The following is a 23,926-nucleotide window of genomic DNA, read 5'->3' as shown; positions in this document are numbered from 1 at the left end:
CGGTAACTAGCTCGACACCTATAAATACAATAAAATAACTGTTGGCTAATAAAATAACTCGATCATGTTTGTTATCACTGAAACAAAGAATTTTACTCTAAAAGATTGAGTGATTGATGTTTCACTAAACTATAGTAGTTATTTGTAATTATAGATCTTTGTACCACTTAAACGCATGTTTTGACTGCTCTTTCGATTGATAATTATTATTCCCCGCACAATATATATATATATATATATATATATATATATACTTGATTTTATTAATAAATTTTACAGGGATTATAAGTAACATAAATTCAATCATATCCAAAAAAAATTACTATAAACAAACCCACCATTCCACCCACACACATTCAAAAGTTATAAAATTTTGCGAAGGGGTGAAATAAAATAATTTATTGAAATTAATTCTTTACAAAATTTATTGAAATTACGCTTATATATTTTGTATGTATATACTATAGTAAATAAATTATATAATTTAATAAAATCAGACCACATTTTAACCAAAGCTACTATACATGCTAATAAAATTTTATAATGATTTTATTATCCCATTTTTTTATAAAAAAAACTAGAAACAAATTACTAGTACAGACTTAAGGTAGTTTATAAGAAATGTATAAATATCGATAATAATTATATTTGTGTGTCTTATTTCTTGATTTTTATTTTTTATTTTTTTGTGTTTTATAATTTCAAGTAAATCGTGTAAAGATCAAGTGTTGTCTAAATAAACTAAATTTTTCTTTCTCAAAAGTAATGGCTCTTCTGAAATTTTCAAATTTTATAGTTAAAATCTTTTTATTTCAATTATGTGTCATATAAATAAATCTTGTAAAATTCAATATAATAAAATATTAATTTATATATCATATCTTAAAATTTTTGAACCCAGATCTTATACAATTATATTGCAAGGACCATCAGTCAACAGAGTGAAAAAAAATCTAAATATATATTTGAATGGATAAATTTGAAGTTGAAAATTTTAAAATTTATAAAAAAAAATTTATTTGTCAGTTAAATTCATTTAATAATAAATTTTAAATTTTTAAATAAATTTTTTTTGAAATTTTTATTTTTAATTTAATTATACTATTTTTATCTTCTAGTCCTGTTAGAATTTTTTTTTAAAAATCCTAATTTTAATAGTGAATTCCAATAAATTCTAAATCTAATTAGTTTGTAATCAATCAAAAACAAATTTCCCTTTTATTATTATTATTATTATTATTATTATTATTATTGTTATTATTATTATTATTATTATTATTATTATTCGTTTTTTTAAATATAAAAAATAGAAACCAATATCTGCGAGACTATATATCCTAACCTGCACCGCACTACTCTTGTGCAAACCTAAAACTTTGATATAGTCCAAAAACTAGCAAAAATTCTCATCAAAGTTTCAATCTTTCTTCTTCCTCCGGAGATCAAAGCAAATCCCATTGCTTGAATTTGTTGATGCGCCTGATTGAGGTCAAAGTTCTGTTCAGTGTTGTCTTTCTTTCATATGTCTTCTTCAACCTTCTCTGTCACCTCTGAAAATAAAGTTCCTCATCTTTCCTTACTCTTTACCAGAAGCTTTCCTAGACGTTTCCTTCTTTATTACATACCCAGAAGCTAGTGTCCTAAGTTTCTGAATCAACTTCTTCGCAACATGGGTGATCCCTCGAAGGTCGGTTCTCTTATTCAAAAACCCTTTATTCGGTTGACATTGCTTTCAGTTGTCTTTGTTTCGATATTGTAATCCTGATACTAGTCTATGGTTTTGATGGGTTTTCCACATTTTTATGTGGGCATTATGTAAATATGGTTTTATTATATATTTTCTTGGCCTTGGAGTTTTACTGTTCTGTCTTTTAATTTTTTTTTTTATAAGAGATGATTTTGAAATGTGGACTCTCTGGATTTTTGGTTTGAAGTGAGGCGTTATTAAAAAGATTCAAAATTTACTCTGTACCATTAAGACGATACCTTACTTTAATTGGTCTGTATTTAACAAGGCCTGATACTGATCTAACGGTGCTTTGTAGTTGCATGTATCCTGTTTTTGTGCATTGTTCTGTTGAACTTACTGTCACCAAAAAAGACGGTAATACATCAAGACTCTTCAATGAGTCCTGGAATGGAAAAATTAGTAGATTTTCACTGATATTATTCTTTAAATGATTGACACATAAAGTGAACTTCTAATGCTAAACTCCTGTACATTGTACTAGTACACCATTTGGGGGCACAACTGATATAAAATGACATTAAACAATGCAAAATTAATGCAGAATGACAAGACATAAAAGTTTAATCAATATTGTTGATTGTTACCTAATTCTCTGGCCTTTTGTTGGGAAGACAAATGTCGGTCAAAGATGTGCCTGTTGATGACCTATAAATAATTAAATGCTGAAAGTATTACTTTCCTCTTCTGTAGGTGTTACTTTTTGGGTCGTTCACAGAGGACGAAACCAAATCTTTGCTAAATAAGGCGTCTTTTGTGGCTAAAAATTATGGTGAAAGGAATGAAATTCAAGCCAATTCCTCCACGGGGATACCTGAATTGACATTTGGTAGTTTTAGCATTACATCTAGCATGAAAGTTGGTTCTCCAAATGGACCAGTCTGTTCACATCCCACTGAAGAGCAAAAGGGAAATGAACAATTGGTTGTTAAACCATCCAGTAATTACTTTCCAAATGTGAAAGATAATGGAAGAACTGCAGACTTTGATCATGGCTGTGATGAGAGAAATCAAGCAACAAGTAGTGGGACAAACTTTCCTGCATTACTTGGTTTGGATAATGAAAGAAAATCATCTAAAAAATCTAGCTCACAATTGCAAGAGTTTGATGGTGTAAACTTCAGTGATTCCACCAATAACTCATCAGTTAAAGCACATAATGAATTGGCCCCTCAGAAGGCTGATGACCACCTTTTAGTTGCTCGAGATTTACTACCTCGAGGTTTAATTAACTCTGGGAATTTATGTTTCCTTAATTCAACACTCCAAGCTCTATTGTCCTGTTCTCCATTTATTTTTCTGCTACAGGGATTAAGGAATCGGAATTTTCCAAAGGTTTGGTTTCTTTACTTCAATTTACTTTGTAAAGTGGCATGTGGCTGTTAGATTTTGTATACTATGGTGTTAATAAAAATAAATTCCATTTTGTGTTTATAGGCTGGCTACCCAACATTAAATGCATTTGCAGAGTTCATTGCGGAATTTGAATTTCCCGGAGGAACCAACATAAAGAAGAAAGATACTAATGTACTTGAAACTGGAAGGGCTTTCAGTCCTATCATGTTTGAAGCTGTGTTGAAAAATTTTAGCCCTGATGTTCCCTCTAGCATTTCAGGGAGGCTTAGGTTTGTGCTTTTCCACTAAGTTTTCATTGTTTGTCACCTTTGGGCTATGAAGTGTTGATTTCAGTCTGAATTGTACTTGATAATTTTGATCGCTTATGTCAAAAGTACTTCGAGGCTTGTAGGAATGATCATACTCATATAAATATTCACTGAAATCAGCCTCCATATCGAGTTGTGTCAATACATCACATGATTTATTAGAAGTAGCTGCAGGTGCATTATGAAATTGGTGTTGAAATATCGTGTTTATGCATTTTGATGTGCCGTAATATCCTAGCAAAACTCTCTCAATTAAGGAGTTAAAACATTTGTATGCTCTTTGTACACAGACAAGAAGACGCACAAGAATTTTTAAGTTTCAGTTTGCATCAAATGCATGATGAATTGCTAAAGTTTGAGGGGCAACCCCAATTAGATGGGCAGGAAACCTTCTTTGGTTTCTATATCTGAAGATGATGAATGGGAGACAGTTGGCCCTAAGAATACGTCTGCAGTGACAAGAACCCAAAATTTTAACCCCTCGGAACTGAGTAAAATATTTGGCGGACAATTGCGAAGTGTTGTGAAGGCAAAAGGTATGTTACCTAGTGATTGGCTAGGGTACCCTCGTACCATTTTGTGTATGATGTTTGGACTGTTGCTTACAAATTTATAATAAGTACGAGTGCATGGTTACATATTTAACCGATGGACCATTTCATGTGTATCAAGATGACAAGATCCATGCATTCTTTTCTGACCAGAAAAGTAACTTCGTACTGAATGTCTCAAATTATCTTCTTCAGCTTTTAGTTTACGCAAACTGGTGTCCATGTGGGTATTTTTCTCTGTATTTTTCCAAATTTCCCATCATACCACCGTTTCTGATTTTTCTCAGTTAAAAGGTTTTTGTTTTGTTTCCTTTTTCTCTCTTTCTTTTTTTATTTTCTCAACTTAGCATTACTTTCTGGCAAACACCTTATCAGCTTAGCAATCTCGCATATTTTTAAATAGTTGTGATTTTAATGCTCTAATTGAGTTAGAACTTTTAAGATAGGCGAGAAGCATACATTGCAATACACCCATTAGAGTGAACACTGTAGATTTTCAATGGTTTTCATGATTTATATTATAATAATAATTAGGCTCACTTAGATGAGCCATTAGATGAACCAAACGAAAAAATAGTGCACATTGTCTTTAATAGTTTTAGATCCCCCCATAATTAAATATTTTTTATTGATCTAATTCACTCACATAATTTTAGTTGTGGTCATCATAGTGGGACATAGCAAATCCCCTGGATATTTCAACTTTTGATTATAAATTTTGTGGTGGTGAAAGTGATACCGTACTTCTTAACATTGAAAATGCTTGTGGGATCAAAGATATTTTGAGGGAACAACCCCAGTGATCCTACCAACGTTCTGAGGTTTGATTAGTTGAATAAAATTTGTTGTCCTTCTTGGAAATTCAAGTCAGTCATGTTGTATAAGCATTTTTCAGTGGTATGATCACCCATGCTAAGATTCTATTGTTGTCATTTGAAAGCTTGTTATATTATCAGTGATCTCGATTACTAGTTCAATGTTCTATGTTATATCTTTGAAATGTTTATTTTAAGAATTAATGATGTTTCCTATTCTTTTACTTACAGGCAACAAAGCCTCTGCTACTGTTCAGCCATTTCTTCTGCTCCATCTAGATATTTCTCATGAATCAATTCGAACAATCGAAGATGCTCTTCATTCTTTTTCAGCCCCAGAAACTCTCGAGGAATACCGAGCATCGTCCACTGGAAAAGTATGTCGATTTAGTTTAAATCATTTTTATCAATGGGACATGATAATATATATCTTTTGGAGGATAATTAATTTTTCAAATATTCATTTGTCTTATCACAATTCAATGAACTTGCAATTTTCCACGTCACGGGCCTTTGAAAAATATTCAATACATATACTGTCAACTATTTTGATTTTTTCTTCATTCTCAAAATTTTCGTAATTTTTTTCAATGGGGTTGATATGTTCCTTTTCTTTTAACTTTCAGGCTGGACTAGTAGCGGCCAGAAAATCCGTAAAAATACAGTCACTTCCGAAGATAATGATTCTACACTTGATGCGCTTCAGCTATGATAGCCGTGGTAGTACCAAATTACACAAACCAGTGTACTTCCCTATTGAACTGGTGCTGAGTCGTGATCTGCTTGTTTCTGCTGCTTCAGAGGTAATATTTTTATGTACCATTTCTGGCTTCTTGGATGTAGCTTAATAATTGTGACTGTTTCATTGTCATGAAACCTGCATGTGAGATCAAATCCTTTTGGTTGGTTTTGTCCCTGGACCATAAATAATGCTCGCCAGCATTTTGAAATCTATATATGGCTTCTTCGTGGCTGTGTCTATGCAGTTAAAGATAGAAAACAGTATTCTAAATGATGGTCGAGGCGGCCGCCTAGGAACTTAGGCGGTAGGTGGCCCTCGACCGTCCCACCTTTGTGTAAGGTGGTCTCTATCGACGGTCCGAGGCTATCAAGCAAGCGAGCTGGCGGCCGAGGCGGTCAATGATTTTAAAATCTTACTTAACTGTTAAAATCAAATAATTTTAAAAATTAGGCAAAGTCAATCAATTTAAAAAAACCCTAGATATAATAAAAACACCTCTCACTTTTTATATTACTTTTGGTTTCAAGTGTCCTCCAACACTTGGTTCAAACCGTCTCCAGTCGCCGCCGCCATCAGTCACCACCTTAATTATTTTGTTGATTTGTATTTATATATTTATTTGCACTTTTTCTAGATTGTATTATATTGTATGGAGTTTGTTTATGCATAAGCATTATTTAATTACATATATCACATAAAAATAATGATTATTTCTAAATTATATATAATCACCTATAAAAATTTGCTAAAAAAAATTCAGTTGCCTAGGCGGCTGAGGTGGTAGGAGGTCACTGACTGCTCCGCCACCGCCTCCCGCCATTTACAACATTGATAGTGGGGTTAATATTTATCATATGTACTGTTCACGTTTTGTTAATATACGTATGTGCTGAAATTGTTCATGAAACTCTAAATTTTTGAACGGTACATGGGACAGAACTCGACATTTCAGCTGCTTATGCCACATAAAGAAACTAGGATAATTGTTATGTGCCAACAATTTCCTTTTCAACTATTTCTCCAACCACTCATGGAAACTGAATTTCATGCTAATAGTAGGATTGACCATTTGCTTTTATGCAAAAAAATTACAGCGGATAATAATAGTGAAATTCAACTTTTTAAACTGTACAACGAGTCAAACATGGTTTGATAGTTGTGTCACACATCCAGCCACATAAAACAATCGTCCAATTGTTACTTCCCTAAACTTACTATTCTTCTTTACTTGCTGCTGACACATTGTTATTCCAGCTGTTAAATACACAATCTTATACTTCTATTCAACCACTAACACTATTTAACCTCTTTCACCTGCATCCATCAATTTGAGATCTGCACACCAATCTACTTTTATTGAAACTAGTATGAAGTACGTGCATAACACTAATTATATATAACATTAATTAAAAATATATATTGGAAGTTAAAAATTAAATCTCTAGAACTTGTATTAGTAGCAAATCATAATAAACAAAACACATATAAAACAATCAAAAAAATGTTTATCCTTCCACGCACCGTACATTAGGGAAAGTAAAAACAAAAAATCAATAATTAAGATGGAGATTAAATGACATACAAAAAATATAGATAATACAACGTATGTTAATTCAAATTTATATATTGATCTCAAAGATTTACTATCATTGCAACATCTAACTAAATATATATCATAGAAGTAAATAATTAGTACCATAGGGGAAAAATGGATGACATGACACTTGAAAATAAAAAAAATGACAACCAAACAAGTAAATTAAATGAATTGCTCTCACTTCATTTTGCATTTACCCATATGCAATTCCTGAAGAGAAACTGGAGGCCAAAACTATGATCATAAATACAATTTTCAAGAAAATTTCAGACTTTTCAATCTCAAGCCCTTAGCAATTAACAAATATTTCAAACAATAGTTGCAATAAGGTGGATCATTTGTGAGTATTGAAAGAAATTAAAGAGAGAATTTAATGGTTATAGAATTTAAATCATGATTAATATTAGGCTTTAATTTGACGTTCATATTCATTGATTCGTTAATCTAATAATAAATTATTTTAGAAAATTAAAGTTAGTAAAAATAAAAATAATATAGAATACAATTTTCATATATGTCTTATGATATTAAAATTTTAAATATATGTCCCTATGGAGTCATTCGATTTATGTAGATGATTTGAGATTTTCAAAATTGGACAAATAAAGTTAGCTAAATAATTTAAATTTGTTTAATATTTCAGGAACAATAATTATATTATAATGAAATGAAATTATAAATTTAATAGTAACAAACATGAGATGAATAAATAACGTAAATTAAATAGTAAACATATGTAATGCAAGAACAAGTGAAGAGACGAGATAAATTTAATATTATCCAGATCATTACAAATCAATTTGTTTAACTCACATTCACATTAACAATAGCAAATAATCATAAATCAAAAAAATATTCTCCTAATTAACTTATAATCGTTTCATTATAAACCAATTAATTGACATATTAGTTAAATAATTATTTGCACCGAATTATTCTTTTTACGTTCTTTCAACTCAAATTTGCACATATTTATTTGATTCAACCGACCACTATTTGCTTTGAAAAACAAAAAGACAAACAATGCTACATAGGATAACCATATTCAACCTCTACACATACCTATTTTTTTTAGTAATGAAGTCAATTTACTAAAGAAAAATAACATAAGTGAATGAGCCCAAAATATATTATTATTTTTTCGTTCAAATTAATTGTATTCGTTTAATTAATGTTTGATTACCTTTTTGTCAATATAATTTTCATTATATATTTGTATAGATTAATTTTACAAGTGCTAACAAATTGTCATGTCATTATTCTTATAATTAAGTATTATTTGATAATATATAATTTAGAGATACTCAAATAAAATAGAAGTTAGGAGAGGAATTAAAACAATTAATTATTCAATTTATTTTATTTATTATTAGAATTAGTGGGAAAAAACTAATGAAAAATTGATTTGATTTTCCGCACAACTCTTTCTCTTTTAATAGCTTTACAAAAATATATTTTTAGTATCATATCATATAATGTATGTAGATTCAAATTTAGTAATTTCTTGATTAATAATATTAGATTCACAACAAAATTTTGGGTTAGAAAATATTATATTTTTTCTTGAAGTTAGAAATTAGTAATTTGACAAAATAAATTTAAAAGAATTTGATTAAATATAATTTTGTTCATGAAGTTGGGAATTAGTAATTTGACAAAATAATTTTAAAAAATTTGATTAAATATAATGTTTCTTTCAGCTCAATTCATTTATTTAATTTAAAAGTAATAATAGTGATTTTACCTTCTTCTTTTTCATTTGTCAATATATTTAATGTAGAATTTATTTAGATGGCTCTTCATTCAAAGTATTCAGATACTTTATTTGGGTCCTTCATAAATATAAGTTTTTGAATTATTTTTTAATTTAATTACATTGTTATTATTATTTCTTTTAATAATTCATCGAGTTTATTCAAATGACAGTGAAATAGACCAATAAATAACATAATTAATTTAATTTAGAATTTAAATGAAAGTTCAAGAAAATTATTAAAATGAGAAAAATAATTAATACCGATATTAAGTAAATTTAATAATGATTTTTTTAATTAGCTCAAACATTTAAGAACATGAACATGACTTACTTTGCTGCTACAAACTAAAATATAAATATAATCCAAGCTTATTTTTATCATGTCAGTTTACATTTAGAAATTTTTTCCATCATCCACACTTTTATAGGTACTAGTTAAAGACACGTGCGACGCACGTAAAATACATTTCTATTATCAATAATTGTTGTTAAAAAATGAGATCAGAAGAGATTAATTTACAAAAAATTATATATTAATGATTTCATGCTATATTAGTCGATAGACAATGAGTAATGCTACATGTGCAATCAAATTTGTACAATAATTTTTACAATTCAAAAAAATCAATACAGAAATTTCATGTATTAAAATCTCATTATAAATTAAATATAAAATCTCATTAGATAATAACAAAATCTCACGATATAATTTTTGTAAATATCGCAGTACGATATATTGGTTGTACTTTTAGCATTATCCGTAGGAAATTCAATGTAATATAATTTGTACTACATGTATTATAAAATGAGTGCAAAAGATATTTGTTCAAAAATTTTATGTGTTATAAATCTAAGGTTATTCTTGAATGGAAGGATTTCAAATCCATGGATTTCAATACATTCAAATGTATTTTTATTATTTTAGAGAAGTAACATCATAAACTTCAAATCCACTCATTTCATGTTTATATAGTAGTATTTCATATTCTAAACCTTAAATTAATTATTGCGTCAAATGTTTTCTTCTTTTATATTTTCAATTTATATTGCTTTTATGATTTTTTTTTTGTCATCAGTTTTTCTACTCTGTGAAAAACAATATTCTCGCCATCTTCATTAGCAAATCTTATGAGAAGAAATGTATATTCTTCTCTATTTGATGCCTCTACAAATCTCCACACAAATTAAGTGTTTTGTAAGAAAAAAAAAGTTTGTTTCATCAAGCAAATAAAACCAAAGAATTTTGTTATTTCAGTATTCTACAAATTATATTTATTTTTTGTAAATATTTTAACTTAATATACAAGCAAATAAAATCAATGAATTTTGGTTATTCTATCTTCTAGACAACTGACAAAATATGATTTAATTAATATTTTATTATATTTATCAAAAAGTGTTCAACTCTCACTTTTATAATGAATAATTGTATAGATTTGATCATTATCTAACATAAATGTAGTTTGACAATTTTGTCCTTATCATAATAATTGATTTGACAAAAACATCTTCACTAAATTTTTCCTGTATGTACAAACTAAGGACAAAGTTGACATTACACAATAGAAAAACTTTGACCTTGATTCACACTTTTATAATATGTATAGATATAGAATAAAATAAAATATTTTTAAAAAAAAGAATGAAGTAGAATACAATATATTGTGTTTCATGATTTACACATAAAAGTATATATAGAAGATTAATTATGTCAATGCATAATTGAAAACAATGCTCTTTATCCACACTTATATATGTGTGTGTGTGTGTGACTAAAAAATTCAAAGATGTCCCACTACCTTTTTTATACCTCTATTATATTTGCACTTCAAGTTTGAATTTTTTTCCCTCATAATATAATGGGTATAGTTAAATCTTTAAGTTATAAATTTATTTTATCTCAGTGTGGTTAGGTCCATACCATAAAAAGTTAAAATGGGCAGGGTAAATTTTATTTTAGAAAAAAACGTTAACTAAAAAGATATAAAAAATGAGAAGAAGTTCTAAAAATGAGGAGAAATTAGAAATTGGTAGGTCAATCAAATAATTTGTTTTTCCCTCATCTATCCCTAACAAATAATCAACTTTACGAAAATACTCATATTGAGTTTCATTATGTAAACATAAAGTTTATTTGGGGTTTGAATGAACCTTTCCTCTCAACTCAAGAGACATGTTCCTCATGGAGCATAGCTACCTTAAAGGAAAGGGCCGCAGAAACTTTTGGTGTATGGTTATACACTGTTTATTTTGGTCGATATGGCTGGAGCGCAACAACAGACTCTTCAAAGACATAGAAGAGCCATCGGAGAATTTGTGGGAAAAACTTAAAATCAGAGTGGCAACATGGACACTGAACATACCAGAGTTTCAGCATTTACTACTATCAGATCTTATTAGGGATTGGTGTTTTATTTTATGTTGAATTGTTACTAGTTTGAATTACTCGTCGTGGATCGTGGATCTCTTGTCCACGACGTTCTGTAATCTTTTGAAAATTTAATATTAATAAAATAGTTTCTTATAAAAAAAAAACATAAAGTTTAGCTTTTTGCCATGAGTTAATATGTATGGGTGTGGCCATGAAATGTGGGGAAGCATTGGTGAGAATGATAATGCGGAATACTTATTTTTGCACTCTCCACTCAAAATGCTGTCAAATTCTCTACAAATCTCGTAAGTTTCCGGGTCAGAGTTTTAAAAAAACTTGAGATGTGAAAAGGGACTACCAAAGATATAAGCTTTCCTCATTTCCTGTATTTTCTGCTTCATTTATTTTCAGCCTTATGTGCATTTAGTGCGATTCAATTTGTTTCCTTGCTTCTTAGTAGTTTTTATTGTAATATTTGAAGCGTTTAATAATTCCAATTCTTGAAATTCTTAATTGAGCTTGTGAATCATGAAGATATTGGGAGTTACATACAAGTCCATGATTTGTGTGAAATAAAAAGTGACTTGAGCAGGATTACATTTCCTAAAATGTGCAGGGCCGAAATTACGAGCTTGTTTCCTCCATCACACATCATGGGAGGGAAGCATCCAGAGGCCACTATACCGCTGACGTGCGTCACCCCAACAACCAGTGGTTACGTTGTGACGACGCATCCGTTACTGCCATTACTACGAGCAAAGTGTTGCATGATCTGGCATATGTTCTCTTCTACAAACAACTGTAGTGGCAAAAAAATTGATTCGGCTATCGTGAGTTACTTAAGCATTGAACCGTCGATCTTAAATATTTTGCTATTGATGGCGAGTGAGAGATCCAGCTGGTTGCTTAATCAAGAGCTACAGAAGATCTGTGGCATTTTTGTTCATTTAGAGATTTAGAGAAGAAGCCTAACGTTATTGTATATCATATGATCTGATGACAAATTGTGGATGAAATTTACTAAGATTTATGTACATGATAAATGTTATGGGATTTTTTTTATCTTTTACTGATAGAAAGTTCTTTTAGGATTACGTGTGAAACAAAACTTTTGCTTGCTCATTCAAATCATTTCAAAAAAATATTTACCAACACATCATACACTTAATTATTTTGAGGATTCTTGCATACAGCTTGGGATCAGTAAGAATTAACACATCTTAAGCTTCATGACTCAGGAGCTCAATTGGGCTAGGGGCTTGGTTCATGTGTTAGGTAACGATTTAAAACTATATGTACAAACTTATTGAAATGCATTTTTTACTGCAACAAAAAACTTGTCTCCCTTTAATACTTGAAATGCACTTTTCAAGGACTTCCAAAATGTGGATTCTATGTATTTGTTGCAACTTTTCTTAAGAAATAGTAGTAAAAAAAGATCCTTCCTCTTCCTTCTCAAGATTTGATTTTAAGGAGAGGAAAAGTTGAGGTCACTACTTATGGACACTTCACAAATGGCAATATCGATACAACATCGAGTCTATACGATCCTAGGTAACATTATTATTCTTTTCTACCACAGTATTTCCTATTACATTAGTCGGGATACACACTAGTAAAATAACACAAGAGATGCAGTACTTTAACACAGGCATGCATCCGGAGTACTGTAATGGGAAAATAGACGGCTCTCGACTTCAGAAGAAGCCAGTGACTGAAGTTCTGCACCTAACCGTGCATTATATGCCATTAAGCAAGTGAAAAAAGGCCATTCAATATCTCCTTTAGATAAGCAGCAAAGGTGCAGAAACTTGAACCGATCATCTGCTGCATCGTATAGATCTCCAGGCCGAAACTGAGAAAGTGCACGATCTTGCCAGCAGATGATGAAACAGCCATTTTCTTCTTTGATTTTATAGCCATCATAGTTGTAACTCTTTAAAATAGGTTTGTTTAAATTGTGTCATTTGGAGCGTGTAAAATAATCAAATAATAATAATAATAATCCAAAAAAATGTTCATTCAAATTTAGATATAACTTGAATCCACTTCCAGTTCCAGTTCCAGTGAAAGATGGAGTCACGATCGAACCGCTTGGATCGACGCATTGAAATTCATTGTGGTTCTAGTTATTATTTATGGGTGTTCTCTAATATCATAGCAGGAAAAAGATAATTTTTAGGGATGGGTTGCTTGCACTTTTAAAGTTTATTTATACACGATGTCTTCTGTTTTTTGATCAATTTTCCGGGAATTAAAAACACCTGCCGTTTCGAGTTCCGGCACCAGAGCAACAAAAAGTAAGACATACATTAATTCATGCTAAACATCGACATTGTTCTTTTGGAACAGGCCATACATTTCAATTTCTTACATAATTAGCTAGTAAACATACTAGTACTGTTTTATTACTATCGGAAATTATTATAAATTCGAGAATTTTTAGTTACTGTGCATGATGAATAGTCCATATTTTTGTCTTTGAGACTCTTTTAACTTCATGGAACTATATAACCTGCAGCACATAGAGTAGAAAAATATCAAAATTATGAATAAATATATTTGTATGTCCATGTGCTGTATTTGCTGAGATCAACTAGAGGAAATAGTAGGAAAGTTGCTCCATGTGTCTAGTTAGAATTAAGCAAAATTTCGAATTTTATACATTCATAATCTATATTAAATAGAGGTAAATTTCACTATAGTGTGTATTAAAATGCTTGCAAATAATAAACTTCTAAGTATCCCAGTGTATTATTATTAATATTATTGTCTTTTTAACAATGTGATGGAGAATTGAATCTAGTTCTGTCTCCCGTTTAGAGAGAGATCATGTCATCAAACCACGAAGGTTTTGGTAGTGTTCTCGGTGTGTTCGATAGCAGATAAAAGTGTATACTTTCTGCCGCATGGGCCAACAGCACGACTCAATATTTCCTCGCCAACTACGCATAGGTGATCAAGGGAAACTAGTCATTCGACCTCAGACTAGGTACTGCTAAGCACAAGAAGAATGGGAATCAAGTAAGAAACCATCAAGAAATGTACATAACTTATTAGAAATCATCTACTTACTTCCGCATCTGGTTCCATGGGCTAATGGCTTCCCACAAAACCGAGCGACGAAGACAGCTTTCTCCATGCTAACTATTTGCTCAACATCATTGGTGATGTGTGGACACACACAGGGAAAGTCAATTGTTTTGACAACATCACAACATTGTTGAGATGGGTTTTGTGTAGGGCCATTCTTTTGAACATATCTCGCACATTGCTGTACGAGACCTTGGAAATCCCCTCGGCATTGTGCAGAGACCACGGTGTTTTCAGCACAGAACAAGGTTAGACACAGCATCAAGATAGCTTTGTATATTATCATTGCTTCCATTCTTCGCCTCTCTAATGTGAATTCTATGGGCAAAGATAGCTTTTAAATAAGGATATTACATGGATATCATGTGACACCTTGCATGTGTTTTGTGTGAAAACGAAGATAGCAGAGTACTGGAAGTAAGGTAGGTGCGAGAGCTTTTTGGGTGATGTTGCATGCGAACTTCAACTCATTATGTTTATGACTTGGACCTCTTTTTTGGCCTTTGTGACACTTTTCTTTCTTAAAATTGGCTGATTCTAGCCAAACTTTTGGTTTAGAAACTTGTCCATTAGCGGCAAAGCAGTAATAGAGCAAGAGGAAGAGAAAGATTAGAATTGAGATATTATCCTTAATTTCATAGTTTCCATTTTATATAGATATTATAATAGGATAAATTGCTCGTAGATCCCCAAACTCAAACTCAACTTTACCCAAACTCTCTATGGATCAAGATCCTCTACTGTGGGCTCCCCACAGTAGAGGGTGTAGTGCTATAGATTTTAGTCTATAACATTATTAAAAAAAACTTATTTTTTTAAAAAAATTGATATTTTTATATTTTAATTATTTCAAAATCAAAATTATATTTTTTATATTAAAATATGTGATTAATAATCAAATTTAAAGTTACAATTTTATTTTTTATTTCAAATATATATTGTGAGATTAAAATGACGTCTCTCTTATTACTTTTTTTTTTATAATTTTTTCAACTCTTTTTTTAAAAAAATGTTCATAAAAATTTATTTTTTTGTTACAAATATGTGATTTTGAACGAATTAGAATATAAAAATGTCAACAAGATTTTTTTTTTTTACAAATATGTGATTAATAAAATTTTAACTTCTAAATAAAAGATTACCAAGATAAAAAATGAGAAAATAGTTTTTTAAAAAGAACTATAATATAAAAAAAATTGAATGTACCGTCTTTTTTTTTTTGTTCGTTCGGAATCACATATTTGTAACAAAAAAATTAAATTTTTATTAATATTTAAAAAAAAGAGTTGAAAAAATTATAAAAGAAAAAGTAACAAAAGAAGTGTCATTTTAGCTCCACAATATATATTTGTAATAAAAAATAAAATTGTAACTTTAAATTGGATTATTAATCACATATTTTAATATAAAAAATATAATTTTGATTTTGAAACAATTAAAAAATATAATACCAATTTTTTTAAAAAATAAGTTTTTTTAATAGTATATTGGACTAAAATCATAGCGCTGCACCCTCTACTGTGGGGGAGCCCACAGTAGAGGATCTTGATCCAACTCCCTACACCTCAAAACCTTTCTTTAAACTCCCTAATACCTTAAAATGGACAAAAATACCCTTATTCCTATTTTAAGTTTAATTGATCCCCGCGCTTTTCAAATGGTATCAGAGCGAAAGGTTGATTTAATTCAAACACAAATTTTATTATTAATAGTAACTAATTGTATGAGAAGGAGAATTTCGAAAAAATTATGAATCCGAACTTAGGTTCGAGAAAAATAATTTACAAGAGCTATTCCAATATTTTGGAATATACACAAGTTTATCTAACTATTGTTAGATATCAGAAACAGAAAGGGACGCATCAGCACCCTCAGGTAAATTCTCAGGTAAACTTATGATTCAAGCAAATACGTTTCTGGAGATAGTACCAGACTCCTCAAAGCTCTCTTTAGATCTTAGGGAAATCCAGAAAACCATACAAAATTATGGCAACATGCTATATTTTGTACCCCAACGAGTTGAAGAAATCCTTAAAAACCAAGAAGAAATTCTTGGATCATTAAAGGATATTCAAACAAGAATTCAGAAGCTAGAGCAACAACCAAGTTCTAGTAAATGAACTTCAGGAGAATGGTTACCACCATCATTTGGTACTGAACCCTTGTTACACCAACAAGGAAAGGCCAGAGTGGTGTCAAAACCTTTGACTGAAGAAGAAAAGATGATCAATCTAATTAAATCTGTCTCAAAAAAGAAATTATCTGATGACAATTTTAGAAAGGATTGGTCTGGAGGATCTACTAGAGCTTGCGGAATCCTTCGCAAATCTCAAAGTTGTAGATCTGAAGATGAACACAGCAGGAGGTGAGATACCTGCTATAACCTGGTCATCTTCTCAGGAACCACCAAGGGAAAGTGCGGGATCTCAGAATGTAAACATGAGAGAATCTCAATCTAACTTCCATATTGGTGGGGGTTCACACCCAGCGGGAACAAAGTCAAAGAGAAATCAAATTCCCTTGCACCAAACACCCTATGGAAAGACTGTTTTAGATCCTATACATCCTTACAGGGTTATGCTCAACCTTGATGTATTAGATTTCAAAAACAGAGAAGATCTCATAGATGATTGGACATCTGCTATGAGAATCGCAGCAGGAACACTTGATCTCAACAAAGAAGGATTCATTAAACTCTTAGAAATGAGTCTTATGGGATCAATGAAAATTGCTTGGGACATGACTTCATTAGAAATGAAGGAGTCAGTCCTGGCCGGAGAATCTCTAAGCGAGATAGCCGAAAAAATGTCTACCCTATTTAAAGCACAATTTATAGGGGTAGACTATTTTAATAGTTAAGATACAGAGAAGAGGAAGAAATATACTCAGGCTCTGTATAGTCTTGAATTACACGATATATGTTTAGTGGATAAATACATTATGTTATTCACTAAATATCGATGGAATTCAAAAGTCGAAGAAGATATAGCTATGCAGCTTTTCTTCGCAAAAATGCCAAGCCCTTGGAGAGAAATGCTCATAAGGGAATACGTACCTGGTAATCCAGATACGTTGGCAAGAAGAGCCTCTTTCCTTAAAGAAAAGTTAGCAGAATGGTGTCATATGGCAGCATTACAAAAGAATTACAAACGCTTAAGGGGTATCAACAAAAGAACTTCTTTGTGTTGTAAAGAGAATGATCTTCCAACAATTATTGGAAGTAAACCACAGAAGCACAAGAGAAAAGGTTTTAGGACTCATCCTTATGCTCGAATTGGAAGAAGTTCCTGGAAACCAAGAACTGTTTGGTCTAGATAAAAAGCCAGATCTTATAAATCTGGACAAAGAAATAGACCATCAAGAAGTAGGATATCATCCCAAGCATCGAATACATCTCGAAGCACAGGAAGAACACCTACGAAGAAAACTTTCAGAAAAGCCCATACTCGGGCTAATGAAAGTTTCAAAGATTGTAATTGCTGGACATGTGGAGCAAGAGGTCATATCTCGACCAATTGTCCAGAAAATGAAAAAAGAGGTATTAAACGCTTTGATCCTACCCCGGATATTGAAGAAGCAGTTTATTACCAAGATCTTATTCAAGTATACCGATTTGAGGACATTGCCTCAGATGAGAGTATATATGAAGAAGAAGAAGTTCTGAGTCAAGAAGAATCCGATGGAACTGAATCGGAATCTGATTGAGGACGAAGTGTTTCGACATGAAACACATGAAGATTTGTCAGGATTCTTCAGCCAGACAACAATATCTCATAACATGGTCCAAAGGATCATGATAGAAAATCATAGCCTACAGAGATATCAAGGATTCTCTGCAGGACAGGTAGAAAAGTTTGTAGGAAGTATTGGCCTAAGAAACAGAAAGCATCATCTAATCTATAAAGTTTCTAGAAAGAAAATGGCAATCCCTATGGAACTTACAGGCAATAGAATGGAGAAGCAGTTAATTTCTACCGAAGAAATTAAGGATGAATTACAAAAACTCAAGATAGAAGTAGCAAGGACTATGTTTTGGATTCATATTGAAGCAATCCAGATTATGATAAAGGCTGCTTTCAAAGAAGGGATAGATTCACCTATTGATATTGCTATATGCGATAAAAGAATGTGGAATCTACAAGATTCAGTAATGGGAACAATCTCAGGAAATCTCTGTGCAGGAAATATTGTAGGAGTAATCTATCCAAGGATAGCCTACAACTTGGCAGATCGAGATTTCAGCCAAGCCTTGACATTACATCCGAATTTCAAGGAAAAGAGGCTGATGAAAGAAGGTAATAGACCATATTCTATTACCTATCAGATTTCATATGCTCTATCTAATACACATCACTCAGAGTTGTTAATTAGAAACGAGTTTATTGAAATTCCTGAGATATTCGGATAAGTTGCTCAGGCAATTTATCCAGAAAGAGTTGAGTTTCCTTTAATACAGGAAACAGATATCCAAATACAAGACAAATCGATTCTACAAAGGAATCAAAGTCTTAGATTGAAATCAAGAAGACTATCTTTTCAGGGAGATAGAATTACAAGTTATAGATGGGATAAAAAGCCTGTCATAGAAACCCAACAGGATCTAAAAAGTTTTTCTACGATAGGAAAACTCAGATGCCCAGAAGGGTGGAAGGAAGTAGAAATAGTATTTGATATTACGAAGCAAATGAATCAATTTCCTTGTAATACCATATACTATTTGGAACAATCTACGATAGGAACTTACCAAGGACTAATTAATATCGGAGAATTGGAAGTCTATATCCAAGGGATTCCAGGGAAAGAATCAGATCGACTGATTCTTGGACTAGAGTTTCTCGAGGAACATAAACCTTGGAAACGTCTAGAGTATGGAATGGAGTTTATGGCAGAGGAGAAAATGTGAAAAATCCAATGACCACAAGCCCATTCTCCATATACATTCCCATAGGAATGTTGTATGAATAATATAAGGCAGAATATTTTGCTGCTTATATTGATTCAGGTGCTGGAATCTGTACAGCAAAACGAGGAATTTTTCCAAATAATTTGGAAGAAGAATTACCCAAGATTGCTGGAAGAGATTTTTCCAAAAGAATCTTAATCTTATGTAAAGGGATTAAGATGACTGAAATCATGATTTGCGGTGCTGGGCAAACACCTTGGTACAAGGTAAAAACACCACCAATTTATTTTCATGATACAGGAGCTGATATTTTACTAGGAAATAATTTCCTACAAATGTTCAAGTCATATACTCAAGAAAATGAGACTAAAAGATTAGTTTTCACAATACCCTGTGATCACAAAATCATAGTCCAGAGACTACGATAGGCATTTTACAGAAAATTTCCAATCCTGTTTCGCAGCAAGCGTGGTGATTCAGGACAACTTCTAAACCCAAAAATGAAGGATTCTAGAAGGTTTGGAAAAACAATGCTCCAGTTAAGAGCAGATCAAGTACTCCAACCAGAAGATATAGAATGCCTTAAGATAACTCTACAAACAAATGAAGTAGAGTTCGAATCTAAGGTATCATTGGAAAGAAGAGGATCAAAGAAAATTACAATGAAGATCCCTTGGCGTGGTGGGACAGAAATCAACTCAAAGCTTGCCTCAAGATTAAGGAAGGCAAAGAGTATGAATTTGTCTGTTGCAAGCCTATCCCAATGAATATCATTGATCCAAGGGATATGCAGATTATAATCAAGGAACATTTGGACCTTGGTTTAATCAAAGCAGGTATGTCACCATATAGCAGTCCAGGTTTCCTGGTAAGAAACCATGGTGAGATAAAACGAGGAAAACCCAGATTGGTTATTAATTATCAAGAAATTAATAAAATTCTGGAGTTTGATCGGTATTTTATACCTAGTAGAGAACACTTGATTAGTTGCATATGCAACGCCAAGATATTCTCTAAGTTTGATTGCAAGTCCGGATTATATCAAATTCGGATGCAGGAAGAAAGCAAGAAATTCACAGCTTTCTCCACACCTCAAGGACATTATATTTGGGAGGTATTACCAATGAGATTGGCTAATTCACCCCAGATATTTCAAAGAAAGATGGATAATCTTTTTAAAGATTATTTTAAGTTTATGTTTGTTTACATTGACGATGTTTTAATAGCATCTAAAGATATGAATGAACATGTTAAGCATTTGGAGATTTTCTCTAATGTTTGTAAGAAAGAATGACTGGTTTTATCTGAAAAGAAAGCAGTCGTTGCAACAAGAAAGATTGAATTCCTCGGAATTGAAATCGATGAGTCAGGAATAATTTTGCAAGACCACATAGTCGAAAAGGTGCAGAATTTTCCAGAAAGTCTCAAAGACAAGAAACAACTTCAAAGTTTTCTATGAGTTGTTAATTTTGCTGGGATGTATATTAAAAACCTAGCAAAACACAAGAAAGTGTTCAGTCCATTATTGAAAAAATATGCAAGATTTATATGGACATGAGAACTCACAGAAGGACTTGCCCAGTTAAAGAAGATTTGTAAGGATCTTCCAAAAATGGCAATTCCTCAAGATGAAGATGATCTGGTATTGTATACCGATGCCAGTGATCATTGGTGGGCTGCAGTGTTAACAAAGCTCACACCATATGGAGAACAACCATGCAGATATTGTAGCGGTTTATTCTCCGATGCAGAAGCCATAAGATGGCATATCAACGAGAAGGAATTTTATGCAGTAAAAAGGGCTTTAGAAAAATGGCCATTATTTTTACTTGCAAAGAAATTTACTTTGAAAGTTGATAACACACATGTAAAAGCTTTCTTAAGGAATAGAATTGAGTCTAAACCTGAGAAAGCCAGATTATTAAGATGGCAAGCACTATGTCAGAATTATATTTTTGATATTGTGATAATAAAATCTCATGAAAATATTCTTGCAGATTTTTTAACAAGAGATGGACAGCATTGACATTGATGTTATTATCAAGATGTAGAGGCATTTGAGGGAACACCTTGAAATGCTTCAAAACGAGTTTAACATGCTAGTCGTAAATGCAGAAGTTGCGGGAAGACTACAACAAGCCGATAAGAGAGTTGTCTCTGATCGAATTATAGGATGTTTACAGGCGTATACTCAGCTATGGTTTGTAATGCAAAGGTCTATCCTCCAAGGTATTGAGAAGCCATTGGTTTCCCAAATGGAGAGTTTTCGAGTACAGGACTCTATACCTGTAGCGGGGGATTCAAATACCCCTTGCAAAAGTGTTAAGTCGGGATCATCACCAGATGAGTCGGCTGAAACAAAAATTGAGACTCCTGATCCTTATCTTGAGTCTTCAAGTCAACCCTTCACCTCAGGGATTGAAGAGGGAGAGATCAACTTTAGGCCTCGTATTGACAAAGGCAAATCTAAGGTTGGTACTAACGAAGCAACAATTTCTCCATTTCAAGTTTATCAGCAGAACTGAGAGAAATTGAAAACGAGAAGTGGAATTAACCAAGTTACCAACAGGGTTGATGTTTCAGGAAAATATCCCAGGGTATGGATGAAATCAAATTCATATCCAAAGGAGGTCAAGGCATGGTATGAATTCGGGGCTCTTGCCTCAGTTTATACTACATCACCAAGCTTTCCGGAAATTTCAGAACTACCAAAATGGATCCAGGAAACTGTTCATGAAACTTGGGCGAATAATGATTATTTGTCTAGATGAGATGTTTTGGAGCTATACTTTTTCAGTGCAGCACCAGAACTAGCAGGGAAAGGTACACATGAAGCCTTTCATTTCATCAAGCTAAGGAGGCCAGATATAAACATTCAGAAATTTATCAAAGACCCTCTGACAGAAGAAACACCCCTAGTTGCTTCAATTACTGAAGATGATATTTCTACCAGAAGAGCTTGGGGTCTATGGGTCTGTCTCACTGAGATGGACAAAGTCAAGTTTCCATTCAAATTTTATAATCATTCAGTGAACGGATCATTCCTGTTAAACACCATGATAGGAAAAACAAGTTTTGCAGAAGATTTATTCGAGAAAAAGAGAAATCTTTTGTGGAACAGCAAGATGCCGGCAAGTAAAGAAACTCGTCGGAAATTCTGTAACATGGCACATGTAGGAAGATGGTCTGAAAACATCTGTCCAGAATGCCAAAACCAAAAAGAACCTGAATTCGGTAAAGGATTCAAACCGAGATCTGATCGGAAACACTTTACCGACACAAGCACAAGTGGGGATGGACCACATTCACGTTTTCCTCGAGGACACCAAAAGCCAAAGATTCCTCGACAAAGTTACATGTGGACATGTTACTAGCCCACTAGCAAAAAGAAAAACCCACCATGTGAGTGGAAGGACAAGGACCACCAATAATAGGTGGTAAATGACACTAAAACCACTAATAATGAGTGGTAAAAGACAAAAGGACATTGGATACTATATCTTTAAAAATCCAATGAATAAAAGCAAGATAACTGGTCTCGAAATTTTCATCTATAAATAAGGACAGATTGGAACCAGTGAAACACACCAAGAAAGAAAATCTACAGAAAATGTATTTTATATATCTGAAGGTTTTAAAAAGAAAACTCAAGTATGAAAGGAAGGAGCTAAAAGCTCTTAGATCATTAGCTCAAATGTTCCAAGAAAAAGGTGACGAAATTACAGCTGATCTTTTTCAAACGCATTCCTACTGACAGTGCGGTGAAATAAAAGAATGTGAAAAGTTGATGTCTAGATTAATAATCTAGAAAAAGACATTGCAGGAAAGGACCACTCAACCACTATATGGTCCCCAAGTAAGCTGTAAAGGCTTATGAAGATTTGAAGTCCTAGTTTCAAATCCGAAGGAGCCTTCTATAAATAAAGAAGCAGAAGGAAGATGAAGGCATCGATCAACCTCTTCATTTTTCTTCAAAATCATTTGTAATAATTTTCTTTCAAGTGTGTGTGTAGTGAGTTCAGCTACTGTGAGTAGCTAAACAAGTTTATCCTTCTCTACAGGAGGTTACTATGTATTAATAAAATGTTGGTGTTTGAATAAAGAGATCTTTGCTCTTAGCCCCTCTCATGTATTATTTTCAAAATTTTCTTTTATTGTACACCCTAAGGTAGGAAACGAATTAGGGTTGTGCCAAGTGCTGCTGAAGGAATCTACGTCGGTAACCATCGGTTGCGATCGCGTGGTTGGGCTGTGAGGAGCAGTCTGTAAAATACGGTGGATATAACCCGGTGGTACTCCGGTCAAAGAGGTAAAAGATTTAATTTATTTTACGGAAGCATGATGGGCCATTATTTACAAATGAAAAATCAATTATTTGAAACAAAGTTTTAGTGGGGAAAAGAGTAGAGAGAAAGTTGAGAATGGAAATAGGGATTTTTTGACAAGTTTCCATATATAATACCAAATTACCAATTAATTTGATTATAAATAATGGCTGAGACATGGAATGGCATTTGGTAAGTTAATTTCTTGGATTTTTATATCCAAAAAGGAAAATTCTAGTATGTAATACGCTATTTTAAAAAAGGAGATTGCTTAAAAAATTGGCAAAAACTTGTGTGAGACGGTCTCACGGGGTCGTATTTTGTGAGACGGATCTCTTAAAACTGGGTCATCCATGAAAAAA

General features: G+C 32.2%; 1 long non-coding RNA gene and 1 pseudogene across 1 annotated transcript; one reads left to right on the top strand and one right to left on the bottom strand.

Annotated features, from left to right (window-relative positions):
* The first annotated feature begins 1,344 nt into the window (after positions 1-1,344).
* Positions 1,345-12,305, top strand: LOC142518473 (ubiquitin carboxyl-terminal hydrolase 24-like; annotated as a pseudogene).
* Positions 12,306-12,750: 445 nt separating this feature from the next.
* On the bottom strand, positions 12,751-14,716 carry LOC142518907 (uncharacterized). The gene is made up of 2 exons (XR_012813668.1): positions 14,319-14,716; positions 12,751-13,758 (listed from the first exon to the last, which is right to left on the bottom strand). It is a non-coding gene; the product is annotated as an uncharacterized LOC142518907 (long non-coding RNA).
* Positions 14,717-23,926: the final 9,210 nt, after the last annotated feature.

Source organism: Primulina tabacum, chromosome 11 (genome assembly GCF_025594145.1).
Source record: "Primulina tabacum isolate GXHZ01 chromosome 11, ASM2559414v2, whole genome shotgun sequence".
NCBI lineage: Eukaryota > Viridiplantae > Streptophyta > Magnoliopsida > Lamiales > Gesneriaceae > Primulina > Primulina tabacum.
This window is presented reverse-complemented; position numbering and strand designations above follow the sequence as displayed.